Source organism: Pseudonaja textilis, chromosome 8, assembly GCF_049901715.1.
Source record: "Pseudonaja textilis isolate UNSWEBS1 chromosome 8, rPseTex1.2, whole genome shotgun sequence".
In the NCBI taxonomy this organism is placed as follows: domain Eukaryota; kingdom Metazoa; phylum Chordata; class Lepidosauria; order Squamata; family Elapidae; genus Pseudonaja; species Pseudonaja textilis.
The window spans coordinates 42,804,682-42,825,634 of NC_141997.1; the positions used below are offsets into that span (position 1 = coordinate 42,804,682).

The 20,953-nt window shown below is 38.1% G+C and overlaps 1 protein-coding gene across 2 annotated transcripts in view; it reads left to right on the forward strand.

The window, feature by feature from the left end:
- Positions 1 to 20,953, forward strand: part of KLHL1 (kelch like family member 1) — a 122,473-nt gene that overhangs the window by 46,288 nt on the left and 55,232 nt on the right. The gene's annotated exons all lie outside the window — the stretch shown is intronic.

Here is a 20,953-nt window from a genome sequence, read left to right on the forward strand (position 1 = left end):
TTGGTTTTGTGTTGCAGAAGCTATTAAGCATGTATTTTAAGATAGTGTAATTATGAAATCATAGTATAAGTATTAATCCATTGGCTATTGAGAGACTTTCATTTGAACAATATGTGCAACATATCTATGCCAGACGTTTACATGAAAAGTTAACAGATTGGTTTGAGAATGAAAACAATTTGGCAGATGGAAACAGGTGTTACTTCAGGACCAGCTGTTACATCAATCGGGCATAAATATCAGAACATCCGGTAGAAAAATAAATTGCCAAATGATTCAAGCTGTTGTGGATTGCAAACTTCAAAAGGAGTTCAACCCAATATCCTATTGGAGATTTTTCTGCTTTCTTAAAGAAATATATACATTTGTGTTAGGATTCCCACATAAAGATGTGCATTAGGACATCTAACCAAATAAAATTTGACTAGTAAAATGTATGAGAAAATGTACATTTGGGGTATCATTGGTTTTTAATTTTAATATCAGTTTTCTTGTTCCATAACTTTCTGATTTGAGTCATCATTCAGCACGATGAGAAATACACATACAGTCCTTGGTTCATTTAGTGACCATTCAAAGTTACAACAGCACTGAAAAAATGACTTATGACCTTTTTTCATACTTATGACCATTACAGCATCCCCATGGTCACATTATCAAAATTAAGATGCCTGGCAACCATCTCACGTTTATGACAATTTCAGTATCATGTGATCAACTTTTGGGACCTTCTCACAAGGAAGGTCAATAAGGAAGCCTGATTCACTTAACAACTGAGTTACTTGCTTAACCACTGCAATGATTCACTTAATAACTAGGGCAAGAAAGGTCATAAATTGGGCCAAAATTCAGTTAACAAATGTCTCACTTAACAACAGAGGTTTGGGGATCAATTATGGTCATAAATTGAGAACTACCTGTAGGTATTTTGTGTCATACAAATATACAATATAATAGAATGTAAAATAAAATAAGTCCAATTGGAAAGGAAGAATATAACATAATGTAATGAATTGCCACCAAAGGTGGAATTCAGATTTCTGGGAATGTAGGCTGTATAATCAAGAGGTTTCATTTAAGACGTGGAATCAAGTTCTTTCCTACGTTCATAGGGTTTCTGAATTGTGTATTAGAAACAGATGTATCTTATACGTATGCTTGCACAATATTTAAGCAAAAGGAATCAAAAGTCATTTCCTAAAAAGTAAATGAAAAGAGAAAAAGAACAAAACCATGATTTCCCAGATCAAACATATCCCACGCTTGTTGCACTCAATTTGATCTGTATGGCTGAATATAACATTACAATATTTGGCTGATAGACACTGCATGATTAGAGAGATATCTGGCTGCTCTGGTTTAGATTGAAATGATTCCTTTAGTAATGAGCTGTGTCTTAAACGCAGCTGCTGTACTTTGGCTTGGCCAGGCTTCTATCAGCACAAAATAGCATTCTCGGTTGGCTATCAAGATAGTGTTTTCTGATGACAGATACGCCCTTCTAGAATAAATGTTTTCACACATGATTCAAGAAACAATAAGCTTCACTGGAATATTAAGCAGCATTTTGTACAAATTTTAAATTTCAGGAAGATTAATGAGACACTGCCAAGAAATATTGAATGGAAATGATATATTTGTATTCCTGTCTGTATATAGCCTGAGAACTGATCCCAGGAATGAAGCTTGGTCCATTTCCTGGTTAACATCTACTTTGAAGATAGCTCTGGAGGTTGAGGAGAGTAGAAGCTGTCCCTCTTTGTAATTGGAATTTGTAATTCCATAGGAAATATTAGTAGGCCCATCGACAAGTGGCAAAGATGTCTAGAACAGATTTTTATAATTACGTTAAAATATGTAGAGTACAAAATAACAATAACAATAGGAAAAAGGAGGAGGAGGAGGAGGAGGAGGAGGAGGAGGAGGAGGAGGAGGAGGAGGAGGAGGAAGAAGAAGAAGAAGAAGAAGAAGAAGAAGAAGAAGAAGAAGAAGAAGAAGAAGAAGAAGAAGAAGAAGAAGAAGAAGAAGAAGAAGAAGAAGAAGAAAAAATAATAACAAAGAAGAGAGAGTCAAGCTATTCTCCAAAGCACTTGAGGGCAAGAAACAACGGATGGAAACTAATCAAGGAGAGAAGCAACCTAGAACTAAAGATAAATTTCCTGACAGAACAATTGATCAGTGGAACAACTTACCTCCAGAACACTGGACATTTTAAAGAAGAGATTGAACAACCATTTGGCTGAAATGGTAATAGAATTTCGTGCCTGAGCAGGGCGTTGGACTACAAGACCTTCAAAGTTTCTTCCAACTTTGTTATTCTATTCTATTCTATTCTATTCTATTCTATTCTATTCTATTCTATTCTAAAATTTAAAGCAGGAAAAATAGGAGAAAATAGCAATAGCAATAGTACTTAGATTTACATACTTTACAGCAGTCTCTGAGCGATTTACAAATGTCATCCGCCAGCAGTCTGAGTCCTCATTTTATTAACCTTGGAAGAATTGACTGCTGGGTTGATCTTGAGACCCATCAGGATTGAACTTCAAGCTGTGGACCGCATTTGCCCGCAGTACTGCATTTAACCACTGCACCATCAGGATAAAATAATGAGGTAGACTTATGTAAATGACATTCCCTGTGCCTTTCTGTACTCCATTATCATTGCAAATTATTATTTTTTTCTTGCATAACGAAAGCACATATTCCATGTTGTTCTTTAAACTTCTCGCCTCTCTGTTTATCAGGATCTCCTCAACTCCACATAACCATGACTTCTCTTCTCCTTCCACTCTACTCACTCTTCTTTCAGATATTTGTTTTCCATCTTCCTCCTTCCTCCCTCTATCAATAACCCCCTCTACCTGCTTCAATATTCATTCCTAACAATTTATTTTGTCATTTGACAGCACACGTTTGAAACTCCCTGTTCCGATTATTTCCCTCTGTACTTCCAATTCTTTATAACTTCTCCGACCAACCACTTTTCTATAATGGAACAAATATTTACGTAACTGACCACATACCCACCATGAGCTTTCTACCAAAATTTGAACATCTAAATATTTATTTTTCCAGCATTATAAACATTATAAACAAGGCACACACATCCATCTATTTGCTCCAGCTTTTCACTATTTATGTTTCGCTTGCAATTGTGTATTCCATTTTCCTTTACAAACAGAAACACCTTGGTGCTGGTAGAAAATACCTTCATCTTTGACGCATTAATTTTCAGATCCGTTTCCTGGCGCTGTTTGTTGAAAATCATTCAGATTCTCAGTCAGCAACCTAGCTTCATCTGTACACAGAAACACACACTTTCATGTGCCCCATCTGACATCCCTGTGCCACAAACAGAGCCAAGGTTGTTGTTTTTTTTTGTTCCAAAAGGCATTAAATGATAAAGGGGACATTATGCACTTTTTTTGTCCTATAAAATTATTCTTGTGCAATTTTCCTTATTTCTATCATACCAAGCCTTTGCATTTAGCAGCACGTGTTCAACACCATATCCACACAAGATATTCCCTAATTTAAGTTGTTTCCCCTTTTCACATCCTTTCTCTAAATCCATGTTTCTCAATCTCAGCAACTTTGAGATGAGGGGACTTCTGGGAGTTGAAATCCACACATCTTAAAGATTACTCTATATCAGAGGTGGAAACAGCAAAGGATCATCCCACGGTGCCTTTGCCAGTGAAAATAGGACGGGGGGGGGGCATGCACAGCCCCTCCAAGCTCTGTTTTTGCTGGCAGAGGGTTGCAGGAGACTGTCGTGGGCAAAAACGGGGCACGGGGGGGGGGCATGCACAGCCCCTTGGCTCTGCTTTCACTGGTAGAGGGCTAGCAGAATTAACTAAAAACAAAACAAAAAGAGAAATGTTTCCCCTTTTGTATTTGAGCATGTAAGAAGGGGAAAGAAAGGAGAAAGATAAAGAGGAAAGAAAAAGAATGAAAGATGAGAAGAGAGCAAGGAAGGAAAAAATAAGGAGAGAGGGGAAGGAAGAAGAAAAGAAAGGTGAATGAAGAGGGAAGGAAAAAGAAGAAAGGGAGGAAGACTGACGTAAGTGCTAGAACTATATAGCCAAAAGGGCATTAAAAGTTGTTAACCAAATCTTACGTAGCTTTTTCTCTGGTAATATTACACTACTAACTAGAGCATACAAAACATTTGCTAGACCAATACTTGAATACAGATCATCAGTCTGGAACCCACATTATGTATCCGATATTATCACAGTTGAGAAAGTCCAGAAATGTTTCACAAGAAGAATTCTCCACTCCTCTACTCATTGCAGAATACCTTATGCCACCAGACTCAAAATTCTAGACCTAGAAAACCTAGAACTACACCACCTTCGGACCAATCTAAGTACAGTATATAAAATCATACATTGCAGTGTCCTACCTGTCAATGAATACTTCAGCTTCAACCATAACAATACAAGAGCAAACAATAGATACAAACTCAAGGTTAACTGCACCAAACTTGATTGCAGGCAGTACAACTTCAGCAACAGAGTGGTCAATGTCTGGAACACTCTACCTGACTCTGTGATTTCTTCCCCCAAACCCCAAAACTTTAACCTTAGACTGTCTACTATTGACCTCACCCCTTTCCTAAGAGGTCTGTAGGGGGTGTGCATAAGCGCACCAACATGCCTACCGTCCCTGCCCTATTGTTTCTTTTATTTTTCTTACATGTATCCATGTATTCATAACTATGTTTTTACTTATACCTATTATCTTGTAAGCAATTGACAAACAAAACAAAACAAAATAAAATAAAATAAAACAAAATAAAACAAAATAAAATAAAAGTAAGATTATAATGAGGGTGAGGGAGAGTCTCAGGGAAGTCCTATCTTAGCGTTTGACCACCACAGGTGCCCCCCAACAAGAGTGACATTGAGCTGGCCACATCCACCATGGCCATGCCACCTTGGCCACACACCGCCCCCAGCCCTCCAAAGTCAAACACAACCCTGATGTGGCCCTCAATGAAATTGAGTGACACCCCCTGCTCTATATCAGCAATGGTACAAGAGCGTGTATTTCTCAATCATCTGATGAAAATCTCACATGAAAAATCTGCCGGTACAAAGTTGCACTTCATTTCCCAATTTTTCTCATTTTAATTTCTTATTCTCTTTCAGTTGAAATCCTGGGCAGCCTAATTAACACCCTCCTGGCGATGTTATATTCCTCCTTGCAACCTTTCCTTTGGTAGAGGAGAGCAGTAACAATAGTACTGCAGTCATTAGACACAGTCTCAGTCTCTGCGCTCATTAAACAATTCTCACCACCTTCCTTAAGCAAACTGCTTTTTCTTTAAAAAAAAAACAATTTTAAATTTATCATTCAACTTGCATCCTCACGTCCAAGCATATTTTCATCTATTCCACTTTCCTTCAGATTTTGTACAGTCTCTTAGTTTCACAGGCACATAAATACATTCCATTCATGCTCATCAGCATTGATTCCTGATAGAATATAATAGAGTAGAGTAGAGTAGAGTAGAATAGAGTAGAGTAGAGTAGAGTAGAGTAAATAGAATAGAATAGAATAGAATAGAATAGAATAGAATAGAATAGAATAGAATAGAACTAGTGATGGTGAACTTTTTGGGCACTGAGTGCCCAAACTTTTGAGCACTGAGTACACACATACCCAAAATGCAAGGTGTGCCCCGTGCATGCATGGCCCATGCACATGTGCCCCATCCCTGCATATGCGTTGCAGAGACCCAAAGGCCAGCTGGCCAGCGGGAAGCGTGTGCGCATGCTTGGTGGAGCTGAACTGGGGCGAAGGCACACATGCCCACAGAGAGGGCTCTGTTTACCAACTGTGGCACGTGGGCCATAGGTTCGCCACCACTGGAATAGAATAACTTTATTGTCACTTTGAATGTACACTAATTGGCATACATTAAAACAGAAATTTCATTGCATACAGCTCTTAAAGAGTCACCATATCCAATTTTACACTAGATAAACATGACAAGATAAATAAATAGATAGATACATACATACAAAATTATGTATATACCCACATATATTATATGACCCAGAAAAGCAACACAGTCTAGTTCAAATGTATACATGTTTATGGCAAGAAAAATGAATCTTATGAGTTTACCAGATGGGTGGCATAGGGAACAAAGCTGTTTCAGAATCTGGAAGTCCTGCTAGAAATATTTGGAAACAGAAACAGACCATAAAATGGATGTGTGGGGTCTCTAACGATGCTTTTGAGTTCTAAGCACATAGTACTTATAAGCAGTATCCTGACTAAAGGGAAGTGAGCTTCCTATGATCTTCTCAGCTGTCGTCACTACTCTCTGTACAGACTTTCTATCTGAGGCATTGCTGCCATCAAACCAAACAGTGTTGCAGTTTCGTTAAAATGCTACATGTCAAGTAATAATTTTCCATGTTCTGAAACTATAACTTTGACTTCCATTGCCCTCCTTGAGTTTGACAACTCAAGACTTTCTGCCCTTTTAGTATCTCCATTGTAAGAACTATAAACTAGTACCCATAAAGGAGAATATTTGTAGCTCAGGATCGAAGTGAGGCATCCTTAATGTTTTTTCAGCAGACATTGCATTACCTGACTAGGCAACATCATCAGTGCTAGACTAGATTAGCATTGATGATGTTACCTAGTTTGGGTAACGAAATACATTGTCTGCAAGAAAATCACCAAGCTCAGAGAGCATAACTCTAACCCTAACCTCGCACTATAACTAGTTTTTAAACTCCAAATGTTTATTTGCTTGCTTGCTTTGTTTGCTTATTAACATTTTAAAATGCCTATCTCCCCTACAAGGTGGTTCTTAACTTTCAGTTAACAAAGCAAGACATGAGTTCATCCTCTATATAGATAGGGTGGAGAAAGGTTTCATGTAGCAACGGAAAGCTATCTCCTTTGTGTTAAAGGCACTACCCAAAATGGTGTTTTCAGTACTTCAGTAATGTTTAGAAGTTGCTTCTTCTCCACTCACATATTTGCTGTAAACAGCTGCACTTCGTACAATCATTGCTTTGTGATTTTTGCTATCTTGGAATTGCTTCTTGGAAATCAATGGGTGTGACTAGAATACTTATTCCAAGGTGGAACTGCTTTGTAACAAATTTTGCCATTCGGAACACTCTTTCCATAGCGCATTAAGGCACCACTTTATCAAGGCTCGGTGGGGAAGAAGAGCTAAGGTGAACATTTATGGACCCAAAGATGTGCAGCCAGTCAATTGGAAGGCATATAAGGAAGACAACTGAGGACAGTGAAATGCTTCAGATCCTATCCGAAAAGTAGTTAAGTAAATAGTCCGTGGTTAATTAGTCTGCCATCTAATGCCTAATTTAACCCTAAGGATTTGCATCCTTATTTCTTTTCGGGTAAAAAAAAACCCTCTATAAAATAAGGCTAAATTACTACATGGGCAACAGTCAGCCTGCTACTCGAACTGAGTGATTTTACATTTAAGATGGAAATGAGATGCAACCCCATCAAAAAGTGCCATAAAATTCAATTTAGATTACTTTTGTGATGGGGAAAAAAAAATCTATTCATTCACTCCCCTTATATAACAGGCTTATTTTCTCACAAGAACAGGTCATATTCACTTTTATGGGAAAAATTGCTTTAGTATTTAATGGGAAGAAGTCCAATGCTCTACTGATGGTGTGGATTGTGAAAAACAAATCGCTAAATATCTAAATAATCATTTAAATTCATTCAGATACAAAAGGAATAAGTACACATTTCTAAGTATTTGTCTTCTAGGAAAAGAGTGCTAGTCAATTTGATACGTTATGGGTTTTTTAAAAAAAATTCCTGGCCTATGACTTTGTCTAGTTATCTAGAGTTTAAGTATCTTCTTTTGAAAAAGTGATAAAGGGGATAAAAGTTTTTTTTTAATGGTTTCAAAAAATCTTAAAAATGATTTAAAAACAGATTTTGTTCAATTTTTCTATAGGCTGGGCAAATAAATAACCATCAGCATAGATTACTTCCCCAATTCTTTTTCAAATCCTGAGACCATAAAGGAAAACAAAGTTCTTTTTATGTTATTTGTGTCTAAAAACCCTTGACATGTTTTGAGTTTTATTCTGTAAGAACAGAGAAGACTTGGGCCATTTTGGTTTAAACATCAGAAGCAAACTTAAGTTAGGTTATCTTTATTTTCTGTTTCAGGCACATTCTTTTTGTTTAACGCATTTAGTGCCTTTCCATCCATTTCTTTTTAAATTTCCACAATTGTCTATAGACTGAAGAACCCACCCTCTGGATATGATTATTATTTTTCCCCCTCACAAATAATGACTTTCATGTCTTCAGAAATTTTAAGGAGAGACTGGACAATCATTTGCCTGAAATGGTCTCGGGTCTTCTGTTTGAGCAGGAGGTTGGAATAAACTCTGTTTATTCTGTTAAGATGTCTTAATGTAAGAGGTGTAAACCTATAAATTTGAAGTGGAAACTCATGGCAAAAGAACATAAAGACCTATTTTTCCCCAGAATAGCAATAGCACTTTACAGTGCTTTACAGCCCTCTCTAAGTGGTTTATAGAATCAGCCTATTACCCCCCAACAATCTGGGTTCTCATTTTACCCACCTCGGAAGGATAGAAAGCTGAGTCAACCTTGAGCCTGGTGAGATTTGAACTGCCAAATTGGAGGCAGCTGGTAGGTAGCAGAAGTAGCCTGCAGTACTGCACTCTAACTGCACTCTAACCACTGAGCCACCGTGACTCAGCTGGTCTGAATTCTGGAGCACTTTTGTATCGTTTTTGTATATCCCTCACAAATAATTGCACTTATTTCAGTGATCACATGTCTAATCTATCTCTAGATCAGGGGTGTCAGACTCGTGGCGTCATATTATCATCACATGATGTATCATGTCTTTTTCCCTTCGATAAACCAGGGGTAGGCATGGCCAGTGCACGACATATTTGACCATGGGACCAGAGTTTGACACCCTTGATCGAGATGATAAAATTAGTTTCTTTCCAGGAAACTGAATACAGAGGCCATTAATTAGGAAGAGGAATCTGAAAAGACTGGGTGACACCAGGCTTAATAGCAGTAACTGTGAGAGGGATCTTGGAGTCTTAGTAGACAACCAGCTAAATATGAGCCAGCAGTGTGCAGCAGCCGTCAAAAAAGCTAATGCAACCCTAAATTGCATTAACAGAGAGATACAATCAAGATCAAATGAGGTACTAATACCACTCTATAATGCCTTAGTAAGACCACACCTAGAATACTGCATCCAGTTTTGGTCACCACACTATTAAAAAAAAGATGTTGAGACTTTAGAAAAAGTACAGAGAACAGCAGCCAGGATGATTAGGGGACTGGAGGCTAAAACATATGAAGAAAGGTTACAGGAAGTGGGCATGGTTAGTCTAGTGAAGAGAAGGACCAGGGGAGACATGATAGCAGTCTTCCAATATTTGAGGGGCTGCCAGAGAGAGGAAGGGGTCAAGCTATTTTCTAAAGCACCCAAAAGCCAGACAAGGAATAACAGATGGAAACTGAACAAGGAGAGATTTAATTTGGAAAAAAGGAGAAACTTTCTGACAGTGAGAACTATCAACCAATGGAACAGCTTGCCTTCGGAAGTTGTGGGAGCGCCATCACTTGAGACTTTCAAGAGATTGGACTCCCATCTGTCAGAAATGGTGTAGGGTCTCCTGCTTTGCAAGGGGGTTGGATTAGATAACATACAAGGTCCCTTCCACACTCATCAAAGATAGTTTGAGAAAAAAGTCCATCAGTAAGGGACATTCATGGCTGAAAATATCACAAGAGATTCACAAATAATGTTCTTCCAGTAATCCTATCAAGCTCCTTAAACAAGAACACTTTCTGACCTGACCTGGTATGCCTTCCTCCTTAGATCAATTCTTCCAAATCTACCTTCTAGAAAAGTTATTCCTCTTATGTTGTCTTATCCTTCTGCTGTTGTCTGTTCATAGAGCTGCATTGCTGAGGGCTGGAGAGATTCCTATTAGGGTCCCATCTAGCTGATATTAGATATTAATATTATATATTATATATTGATATTCGTTATTAATATTTGATATTAGATATTTGATTGGTCTGATATAAGTATAGTATATAAAATCATACATTGCAATGTCCTACCTGTCAATCAATACTTCAGCTTCAATCATAACAATACAAGAGCACACAATAGATACAAATTCAAGGTTAACCGCACCAAATTTGATTGCAGGAAATACGACTTCAGCAACAGAGTGGTCAATGTCTGGAATACTCTACCTAACTCTGGTTTCTTCCCCAAACCCCAAAAACTTTAACCTTAGACTGTCTACTATTGACCTCACCCTTTCCTAAGAGGTCTGTAGGGGGCGTGCATAAGTGCATCAACGTGCCTACCGTCCCTGTCTATTGTTTCTTTTTAATTTTTTTTATATGTATCCATTTCATGTATTCATAACTATGTTTATACTTATACCTATTATCTTGTAAGCGATTGACAAATCAAATAAATAAAAATAAAAATAAAATATCTGGTGGGAATAGTAGAGTTGTAGCTGATGAAGGCTTTTAAAACCAAGCCATGACATATCGTGAACCATAGCTTTTAAACCAAAAGTTAAATAAGTTTCCAGGAGTCAAGGATATGATGCTAGAGCCAGCTCTTTGATGTGAACAACTTCCTATCCATTCCTGTTCACAGGTATTTTAGAATCAGAACTAAAATCCTACTGAAGCTTACATACATTGATCAATATATGATTAGAGCTAGGAACCAAAGATCTTTATGGGAAGAAAAAAAATGGTGAAAAGGAGATATTCTCCATCAGTAATCAAATAATTTATCTCCATTTTAATGTGACACTAATCTGATTTCCAGAAAAGCTCAGTGGGATGAATTCCAGGGTAGAGAAGTAGCAGGAATATGTATAACCTTGAAATTACCTTACAATGTGCAAGGAATATGTATAATGTACATCATCAAATGAGCTGAGATGGCACAGGGGTTAGAGTGCAGTACTCCAAGCTACTTCTGCTGACTGTCAGCTGACTGCAACCTGGCAGTTCAAGTCTCACCAGACTCAAGGTTGACTCAGCCTTCCATCCTTCCAAGGTGGGTAAAATGAGGACCCAGATTGTTGGGGGCAATAGGCTGACGCTGCAAACTGCTTAGAGAGGGTTGTAAAGCACTGTGAAGCAGTATATAAGTCTTAAATGCTATTACTATTGCTATCACAGATCTGATCTTATCGTTTATTTCAAAAGCATTTCGGAAGCACATCTTTTTCCATCACATTTGTGAGAACTGGTATAAAAAATGCAGGATAACTTCCCTGTATAATGCACATTACTGTGGGGTTATTAAATTCAAAATAATTTTTTTTAGCTGAGTGGAATCACTCTACCCAAACTGCAAACACCACGGGTGTGGACAGCCTGAACTCTCTTTTACAGTACAAGAACCAATAAACTTGAAAGCTTATTTTCTTTTTCATTAATTTCCTTTCCAAATTTCAATATGTTGAAAGCGATAAAAGCCTTCGGCCACTGGTTGTGCACTAAACTACAGCTCATAAGTGCCAGTAAATCACATCACAGCATGCAGATATGGTCTGTGTTCCTATGCGTGCTGTGCAAAGGATGCATGATGCATTTGTTCAGAGCATCATGCTTAAGCAGGTATTCTCCTAATGGGCACCTAGATACAAAATTTCTTGAGAATCCAAGGTTACTTGAAATGAATTATGAAATATGCAAACATTTCTACTCCGTGTGGCGCATGGAAAAAGCATAACTGACATATTGTCTTATCCTTGGGCATATGTATTTTATAAATTATGGAATGGATAGACGAGAGAAGAGATGGCAGGGAGAGACAGAGAGAGGAGAGAACAAAGGAGGAGAGAGAGGGGAAAGAGTGGAGAGAAAGAGAGAAATGGCGGGGGGAGAGATAGTAAGAGAGTGAGAGAGTAAATATTAAGTTAGCAAACTATGTTGTCTAGATAAAATTCAGAAACAAGTATCAAGATTCTGGTTTCTTGGACTTACCAAAATTCACCCCAAAAGTAAACTAAAACCGCTGTTAGTAAATGTTTCAAAACATTTATTTAGACAATATAGTCTTAAGCCTATACACCAGATGAATACTTTGTTGCTTATGAAATATCCAATATTTTTCTTTTCTTTTCACAGTTAATAACAAAAACAATTTCCCCTCCCTCTGCTTTATTTTCTCCACCATGGGACCCTACAGTGTCTACTTACGTGCTTAGTTCAGTGGAAATAAAGATTTTAAATCTGAAGTACAAAAGTTACGTTCTGTTCCCTTTTGAGCAAAAATGAAAATTTGCTGTATTAAATATTGAATGTGGAAAGATTTTATATTGCTTCCTTATATCTGCTGGTTCTGCTGTTTGTCTCTGTGCAAAGAACTGTTTTTCAAGAATGTATCTAGCAATGGCTGATTCTAACAATGGAACAAGAGAGCTGTTTTTCTCATTTCTTCATCTGCTCAAATTTTCCCAGGATCTTTTCAAAAGGATCACTCAGTTTTCAATGTCAAATTAGTGTAGAAAATGGGGGGAAAAAAACAATCAATTTTCTCCCTTTTAAGTGTCAGGATCATCCTATGGACAAAGGTGCTTTTGGTATCAGTCTTGAATTCTAACATCATTCATATCCAAATTTGCTGTAATATTTTGCAGAACAGGATCTCCAATCTTTGTTTAGCCCTCTTAATTTATGTCTGATTAAAATGTCAAAATAACTAGTGCATTGCATGAGCTCCTAAACAGCGTTGTTATTACACCCTGGGAGTGAAGTTTATATGCCTATACAAATCAGCTCTAATTTTATTCAGAGTGGGATGTTAAGATCGGTTTAGTTTACAAGCTATGATTTGAAATAGAGGCATTGGATTTGAGCTGCATTAAGACGCTGGAATAATTGTTTGCAGTTAGGCACAATGTTGGGCAAACTATGTCATGATGCAAAGGGTGGAGACTTGAATTTCAAATTAAGCAAAATAATTCAGAGTAAACTTTCGAAGAGACTGCATTATTTTGATGAGACAGTCAATAGTGAGATAAAATATATCAGGTGGCAACAGAACTTGAATGGAACATTTTAAATGATTCACTTGGACATTATAGAAGAAGAGAATTATACAGTAGAGAGGAAAGAGAGCTGTGGATTTGATGACCAACTCCTTTTGCGTCAATCTGGTCTGTATTTAGGATTGATGGATCCTTGGTACTCTCTGAAGTTGTTGGTTTTTTTTTTTTCTTTTCTTTCTTGCAGACATTTCTTGCATACTCTAATGATGCTATCTAGCTTGGGGAATGAAACATATGCAAGAAAACAATGAAGCTCAGAGAGCACCAAGAACCACTCATTTCAACCCCGAGTCATCCAGGTCATGGTTGTGCCAAAGGTGCTTTTTCAAGAGGCAATAGGACTTTCTTGTTTTTGTTTGTCTTTGAAGACATTTCACTTCTCATCTAAAGAAGCTTCCTCAGTCTAACTGGATGATGAGGAATAAAAGGATTTATATTCCTTGCAGACAACTGGTTATTTGCATTCTTTTAGAGAGTTGTTAAAGCTACTTGGAGTTGTGTCTGTGTCCTTAAGTTCACTTGAGTAGTGCAAATGGATGGGGGGCCTTCTTGCTAAAAGGACTGTGTTGTCGATTGGAGATAGTTGATGTTGTAGACAGTTTACAGTCTACAACACTGTCCTTTCAGCAGTTCCAAGAAGGCTCCACACCCATTTGAACTACTCAGGTGACCTGAGGACACAGATAAACTTCCAAGTGGCCTTAACAACTCTCTACAAGAATGCAAATGACCAGCTGTCTGGAAGGAATATCCTTCCATTCCCTACCACCCAGTTGGAGCTGGAGAAGTGAAATGTCTTCAAAGAAAAACCAGAAAGTCCAGTTGCTTCTTCAAAAAGCACTTTTGGGGTGTTCTCCTTGATTGTATACAGCATTTTCTTAATTTCCCATTACAAAGTAGCACATTGAATCAAATTAGTAATGAAGTCTTTTATAGGTAGGGACTATAATTTCATTTAGGAACAACTAATGTCATAAATGGTGCTCTCAATAAAGACCTTGGGAATGTCTGATTTCCAGAAAGCAAAACTTTCTGAGATAACAATGTAGCTTCAAGGTCCATGGAGTTGTTGCTGGTGGAGGAGAAGGAATTATCCTTAACAAACTTTTGAAAGTATCGAGCCATATCTCTGTTTCTAAACTTAAAAGAAAAACCATACTGGGCCTGTACCAGAGACTTGGAGATAGTTTTAAAATATATTGATTGTTTGATTCTAGGGCTGAGAAATTATTGTGCAGCTTGAGTTGAACACCACACTAAAGCTGAGAAATAAAATAATATACTATTTTCTCCCAAGTACTTGAAATTATAACACACAACTAAAAGTCGCAGATGTAAAGCCAGCAAGGTCAAAGTAAGAATAGAACAAGCAAAAAAAAAAAAAAAAAGTATAAATCAGGCTGAGATTGAACAAAATAGATTGTGTTATTCTTTGTATAATAATAAAAATACAAATATTTTATTTATTTTTTAATTAAATTTGCACCCATTATTATATCCACTTATTAACAACTGACATGGTGCCTTTCTAACTGTACCACATTACGGTAATTTTGAATATATTTAAGCCTATTTCAACAGTACATCTGTTAGGTCAGAGAAACTGTTGGCCATCTGCTGATGGTTCACAAAATCCAATTCTTTTTTTTTTTTCTGTGCCAAGCACTTAATGATAGAAAGCTTAATAAAGAGGAACCGTGCTTTGCCATGGCTATTTATATTTTCTCAGACTCCAGCCTGTTGTTTTTGATAGTCCATCTATCCGGCAAGAATGAGATGGTTCTTGTCCACTGTTCTAATGTTACTAAATCTGGACTGCAATACTCCAGATAACCCCTAGATGACAACAAACCCTTTTTATGATCCTGTAAATCTGTTAATTCAGGGTAAAGTTGGGGATGGAGTTGGATGGAGCTCAGCATTTACTGGCTGGATGCCCTTCTTGATACCACACGGAGTTCACAGCACAGCAGATATTTTTTCTTTGCTGCTACCTAGGATTGAACTCTCAACCTTCTGAGTGGGAGGCAAGAGTCTTCACCACTAGGCCACCATGCCTCTCATTACTAGATGACAACAAAGAGACACAGAAGTCTGTCATTTAGTGGTCGCCCAGATTTTAGCCCAGATATGTTGACTCTAGTTCATCTTCTTTAACTATGTCTTGGTACTTTCTACCAGGTTGGCTATTTGAAACAAATCATACACATCTCATTTAGCAGCCCTTTAAAAAGGTATTATTCTATCTATAATTGTGTCATAGTATAGGTGCTTAACAGCATCGTGACAAGGAGTAATCACCATTGCTTCATCTAACTCAGAATTGCATAATAAAAGGCACACACTATAATATATGCACGACAGGTTTTCTTTTTTTAATCATATACCAAAATGATCTTATCCAGCCCCTTAGTGCTGAGTCAGCCTCTTGTCTATACAATTGGCATTTTAAATAATACAGTAGTTTAATGTGTATTTTCAAGATGAGCAGGGGCTATTTTCCCTTTCGAATTGGTACAAAATTGCACAAAATTATTGACTCTGGCTTGTTGGCTTTGATATAGCTTTACAGAATAGCACTGAGAAGTTATACCTAGATTGGTGGGCAAATAAAAGAATTAAAGAAAGGGGCGGGGGAAGAAAGAAGGACGTCTTCTAAACTTTTTTCCCCCTTCAGGTAATACATTTTTATATGATGTATCTTTAAGATATTTCTGTATATGGGTAGATAACATTAAATAATTAGTAAAATAACCAATAGAATTATTTCTATCTCACTGATAGAGAAGGGAAGGACTATATACCATAACAGATAAGAAATTCATTGGCTGATCATGTACTATCAAGGTGGTATTGATTCCAGGCAATGAAATAGACTGATTTTCTCTGTGAAGATTTGTTCCTAACATGGTCCATCTGTTCTTCCAATCATGTATTTATTCATAATTGATGTATCCAGGGCTGGGCTTCAAAAATTTCAGCAACCAATTCTCTGCCCAGTTGCTGGATGGGTGTGGCCATGTGGGTGTAGCCTAGTCAGCCTCTTGCACCACGGTGGTGTGTGTGTGTTATTCGCTCTCCCCAGGTTCCGGAGGCTTTCCTTGAGCCTCCAGGAGGTCAAAAATGGCCTACTGGGCCCCTGGAGGTCCTCCGGAACTTCGGGAACTTCAGCAAGGCCCAATTTTCGCCCTCCCCAGGCTCCGGAGGCTTTCCTCAAGCCTCCAGAAGGGCAAAAATGGCTTCCCCAAGCCTTTGAATGGGACCTGTACTTACCTGACATGCAAAATTGGCCACATGGGGACTTCTGAGAGAAGGGAGCGGGGGGTGGATGGGGGCAGGTATGGCACCCAAGTATAAGCTGGGAGGGTAGCTATAGGAGAATCAAATTAGAACTTGGTCCTGAGCCACCCCCTGAACGAAAAAAACAGCCAAATTGTCAGCCTGGAGCTACAGGCAATCCAGGAAGATAGAACAGTATCATTGGCTGATCGACCCCCAGGGATTCCTGTGATCTGGTTCAAGTCTTCAGTGAGGAGAAATGCAATGTGCTACCTCCCCACCACAACACTGACTGTGCCATAGAGTTCATAGAGGGGGCGGCCAGGGGTGGGATTTACCGGTTTGGCAAACTGTGCAGAATCTTAGCTGGAGGATCATCCAAACCCACGCGAACCCAGAGCAGCCCACCCCTGAGTGTATCTGAGTCTACCCACCATGCTGATGGTCATTCTTCTTTTTCCTTCTAACTTCCCAAGCTTTTGTGCCCTCCCCAGAGAATCATGTTCACAGTAGAATAATTTTAACCTGGTGATTTGTATTTTGAGTGAGAACTCTTGAGTTGATTTATTCAGTGATCTATTGGCTTGTTTTCTTGGCTGTCCATGACATCCTCAAGAGCCTTTACCCAAACCAAAGTGGTTTTTTTTTAAAATAATACCCTTCCTCTCCTGCTTCAAATAAACCTGTAGGCTTAGTCAATGTTTTTAGATAAAATTTTGGAAATACCTTTTAGAGACACCTTTTCAAACATGGTAGAAAGCATGGTTCCCTGCTAGGACAATTGTTTGTGCTGAACTTTTAAAGTTTTAAAAGTTTTAAAGTTCATCTACTTTACTCTTGTTGGACATAGGATCAGAAACATTCTAATGTTGAATATACCTCTGTTTCCTATGGAAGCTTTCTTCTTATATCTGAAAATATTAATGGTTTAAATCTTAGTTCATTATCAAAGAGGATTCCTAAGCAGGTTATTTTGTGATTGTGGCCAAGTCTATGAAACAAGGGAGAAACCACCCATGTTTGTTTTATCTGGATTAAAAAAAAAACTCCAGGAAAGTGAGAAATAATTGTAAGGTATCACCTATTGCAGAAGTGTCGAATTCAATTTCGTTGAGGGCCACGTCAGGTTGTGTTTGACCTCAGGGGGGGTCAGGATGGACGTGGCCAGGGTAGGTGTGGCCAACTCAACAGTACTCATATCAGGGGTGCCTGTGGTGGCCCTAGCACTCTACCAGTGAAAATGGGCTCCTGGGGTCCATTTTGGATGGGACGGCCTCCCGCAATCCTCTGGCAGTGAAAACAGAGCTCGGGAGAGCCATACACAGCCCTCCTGAGCTCCATTTTCACTGGCAGAGCATTGCAAGAAGCCGTTGCGGTCAAAAACAGAGCTCAGGACACCCTTTTTGCTAGCAGAGGACACAGGCCACCACAGGTGCCCCCCAACACGAGTGATGTTGATCTGGCCATGCCCACCCTGGCCCCCAAGGTCAAACACAACCCTGATGCAGCCCTCAATGAAATCAACGGCTCTGTTTTAACAGCAGCAAGAATTGTGGCACTGTGGTAATGGTGGGATTAAAAAAAAAATACTACTGGTTCTGTGGGCGTGGCTTAGTGGGCACGACGTGGCTTGGTGGATGTGGCTTGGTGGGCATGGCAGGGGAAGGATACTGTGAAATCACACCCCACTCCAGGGGAAAGGTTACTGCAAAATAGCATTCCTTCCCCACCACACTAACCTGCTTTCGAGCTCCATTCTCCTGTGCAGGGCAACAAAAGAAGACCCTGCCGATCAGCTGGGACTCGGGAGGCAGAGAATAGATGAGGAGGGGGGGCAATCAGAGGTTGTATTTGCCAAATTACTCAAAATTTTCGCTACTGGTTCTCCAGAACTGGTCAGAACCTCTGCACTGTGGGCCAGTCTTTCACTGTTTCCAGAGCAGCCCCGGGCCTTGAGTTTGACACCTCTGATCTACTGAGTATGAGGACATTTGATGCATCTGACAAAATAGAGTACAGTGTAGATTCCTTCACTGAATGCAATTTGCAAAACACCAATAAAACAAGCAAATCTGTCAGTTTAATCAATAAAAAATGTGCCACACAGAAAGATGCTTTTCAATTGCCATTGAATCTGAAATTTATGTGTGTAGATTGGAGAACCTTTGGCAAATTTTCAGCGAGCAGTTTTGCAAGTGTTTTATTTTTTTATTAAAACAACTTAATGTGACAGGCTTCTGGTGGCTTTAGCTATAATCCTCCTTTAAAAATTTACAATTTAGCAATTTCTCACCTTTCCATCGAGCAAAGAATCCAAAGATTTATGAAACTTCGGGATAAAGTGATAATACTTTTCATAGATTCTTGTTTACAAGGAAAAAATATGTTCATTTTTATTCAAACTCAGCATACATTTTGATATAAATAACTTTTAGATACCGACTATGCTTACATTATAAGTTTAAATGTAATCTGCTCAAGTTTGATAATAACTATTTAATTTGATATTATTCATAGTTGCCATTTTCTTTTAAGGAAGCATATTTATTTTATTGGTGATATTATTCCAGCAAGAGAGATTATATTGCATTACGGTTAAACCACCTCTAATTCAAGCCAGGTTGAGAAATAGCCTCAAGCACCCAATAACTACTTCTCTTTTTATTGTTTTAGAGATATTTATATGTTATAATGTTAATGTTTTATGCTGTAAACAGCCCAGAATGGTTTTAGATATAGATATAGATATAGATATAGATATAGATATAGATATAGATATAGATATAGATATAGATAAAGCAAAAAAGCACTCACCTGTCATCACAAAATCTCCATAACTGTGAAGCCTACAAGCTTGAAATTTGGCACGTATGTTCCTCTTGGCTCACTAAGAAAGGATTTTTCGAAATGACCATCAGAGCATTAGTATTTCCTATATTATTATTAACACGCTTTTATCCTAAGGAGTTCTACTCCCCCTCCCGACCTGAAAATACAGGCAAAACAGAAGCAAAGAAGAGGAGTTTCAGTTTCAGTTTTACTTTCAGAGCAGCAACCACATTTTGTACAGAACACTTCAACTAAGCCATAAATGGCTGTCTCCTTCTTGCTCACACAGCAAATATTGTTTCAGTTTCCAAACAGCCCTGAACTCTCTCACACACTGACAAGACGCTAGTCAGATGAATACCGATGGATGCTGGTAGGCACAGGCACATTTTCCCCCCTTATTTTCCTCCCCAAAAACTTGCCCGATCACGTAGTTTCGTAGCAAAGCCACAGGTATCCCGCTAGTCAGTTTAATAAATAAATAAATCCTGAAGATTTTTTTTTTCCTTTATTGAAATTTGAATCAGCCATTTTAGAGCCTAGAAATATATCTGAGGTTTCAGAATAAATCCCAACTTGAAAGAGATGTTCATGTATTGGTAATCTCTAGTCTCATGTCATAAACTCTCAAAAGTTTTAAGCATTGAGTTTACACACAGCAAAATTTCAGGGGATGTTTTTAAATGATTTTTTTTTTCAAAAGAAAGCAAAACAAAAACTGCTTTTTTATTATACCAATTTCTTCAACCTCTTGGCCTAAAAAAAAGTTAACGATTACAATATCTGGATGGCTCAGGAGAGATGGAGATTGTGGGCCACTTACTCCTGTGATGTTCATTTTATAGAGAGATTCAGAAAAAAAGCCATATCTTTCCAATAACTTCTAGGTATCCTGGCCATTCCAAATTCTGATACTGCTTATCTCCAGTGGCTGCTTAAGGACAAATAGGTCATAACTACAGCACAGTTGGCTAAATTATGTGCAGCAGCACTGATGATTCATCATAAACATGTCTAATCCACCATCACTATTTTATACAACAAATGTGGCAAACTCTTATCACTGCTTATTCCTTTTGCTTTTAGTAATAAACTGACTACATGCCACACACTTTATGGATTGTGATTTTAGTATAGCTAGACCATTTGTAATTGACAGACTGGATTTTATCATAGATTTTATCTGTTATTTATTATTTTATTCCAGAATTTTTAATTGTACATCTATTGAGTGTTTTTTATTTGTTCTGGTCTCTGGTCTATGAGTGTAATAAACATTCTACAATAGTTGGAATAATCTATAAACAATAGTCCTCTAATTCTAAGGAGAGTTAATTCCAACATTCTGTTTCTACCATAATAAACCTCTGCATTTCACATAAACTTATAAACATTGTAATTTGGAAGGTGTGATCCTGCCGTCACTGCTGCATTTCAAATTCTGCTTTCACAAATGCATAACTTTAGACATCAACAATAGTCTCCTACAGTTAACTGTCTGAATGCAAACAGTTTTCCAAGTGAATAGAGCAGAGGGCCTCACCTTTGTTGTTCATACATTCAGTTCGGTTGCCTCGAGAAGATTTGACTTGAATGTGAATTTATCTCCTCTGATCTGGAACTACCGTGTTTCTCATAAAATAAGACTGGGTCTTATATTTTTTTGAGCCCCGAAAAAATGGCTAGGCCATCTTTTCAGGGGTGACTTAATT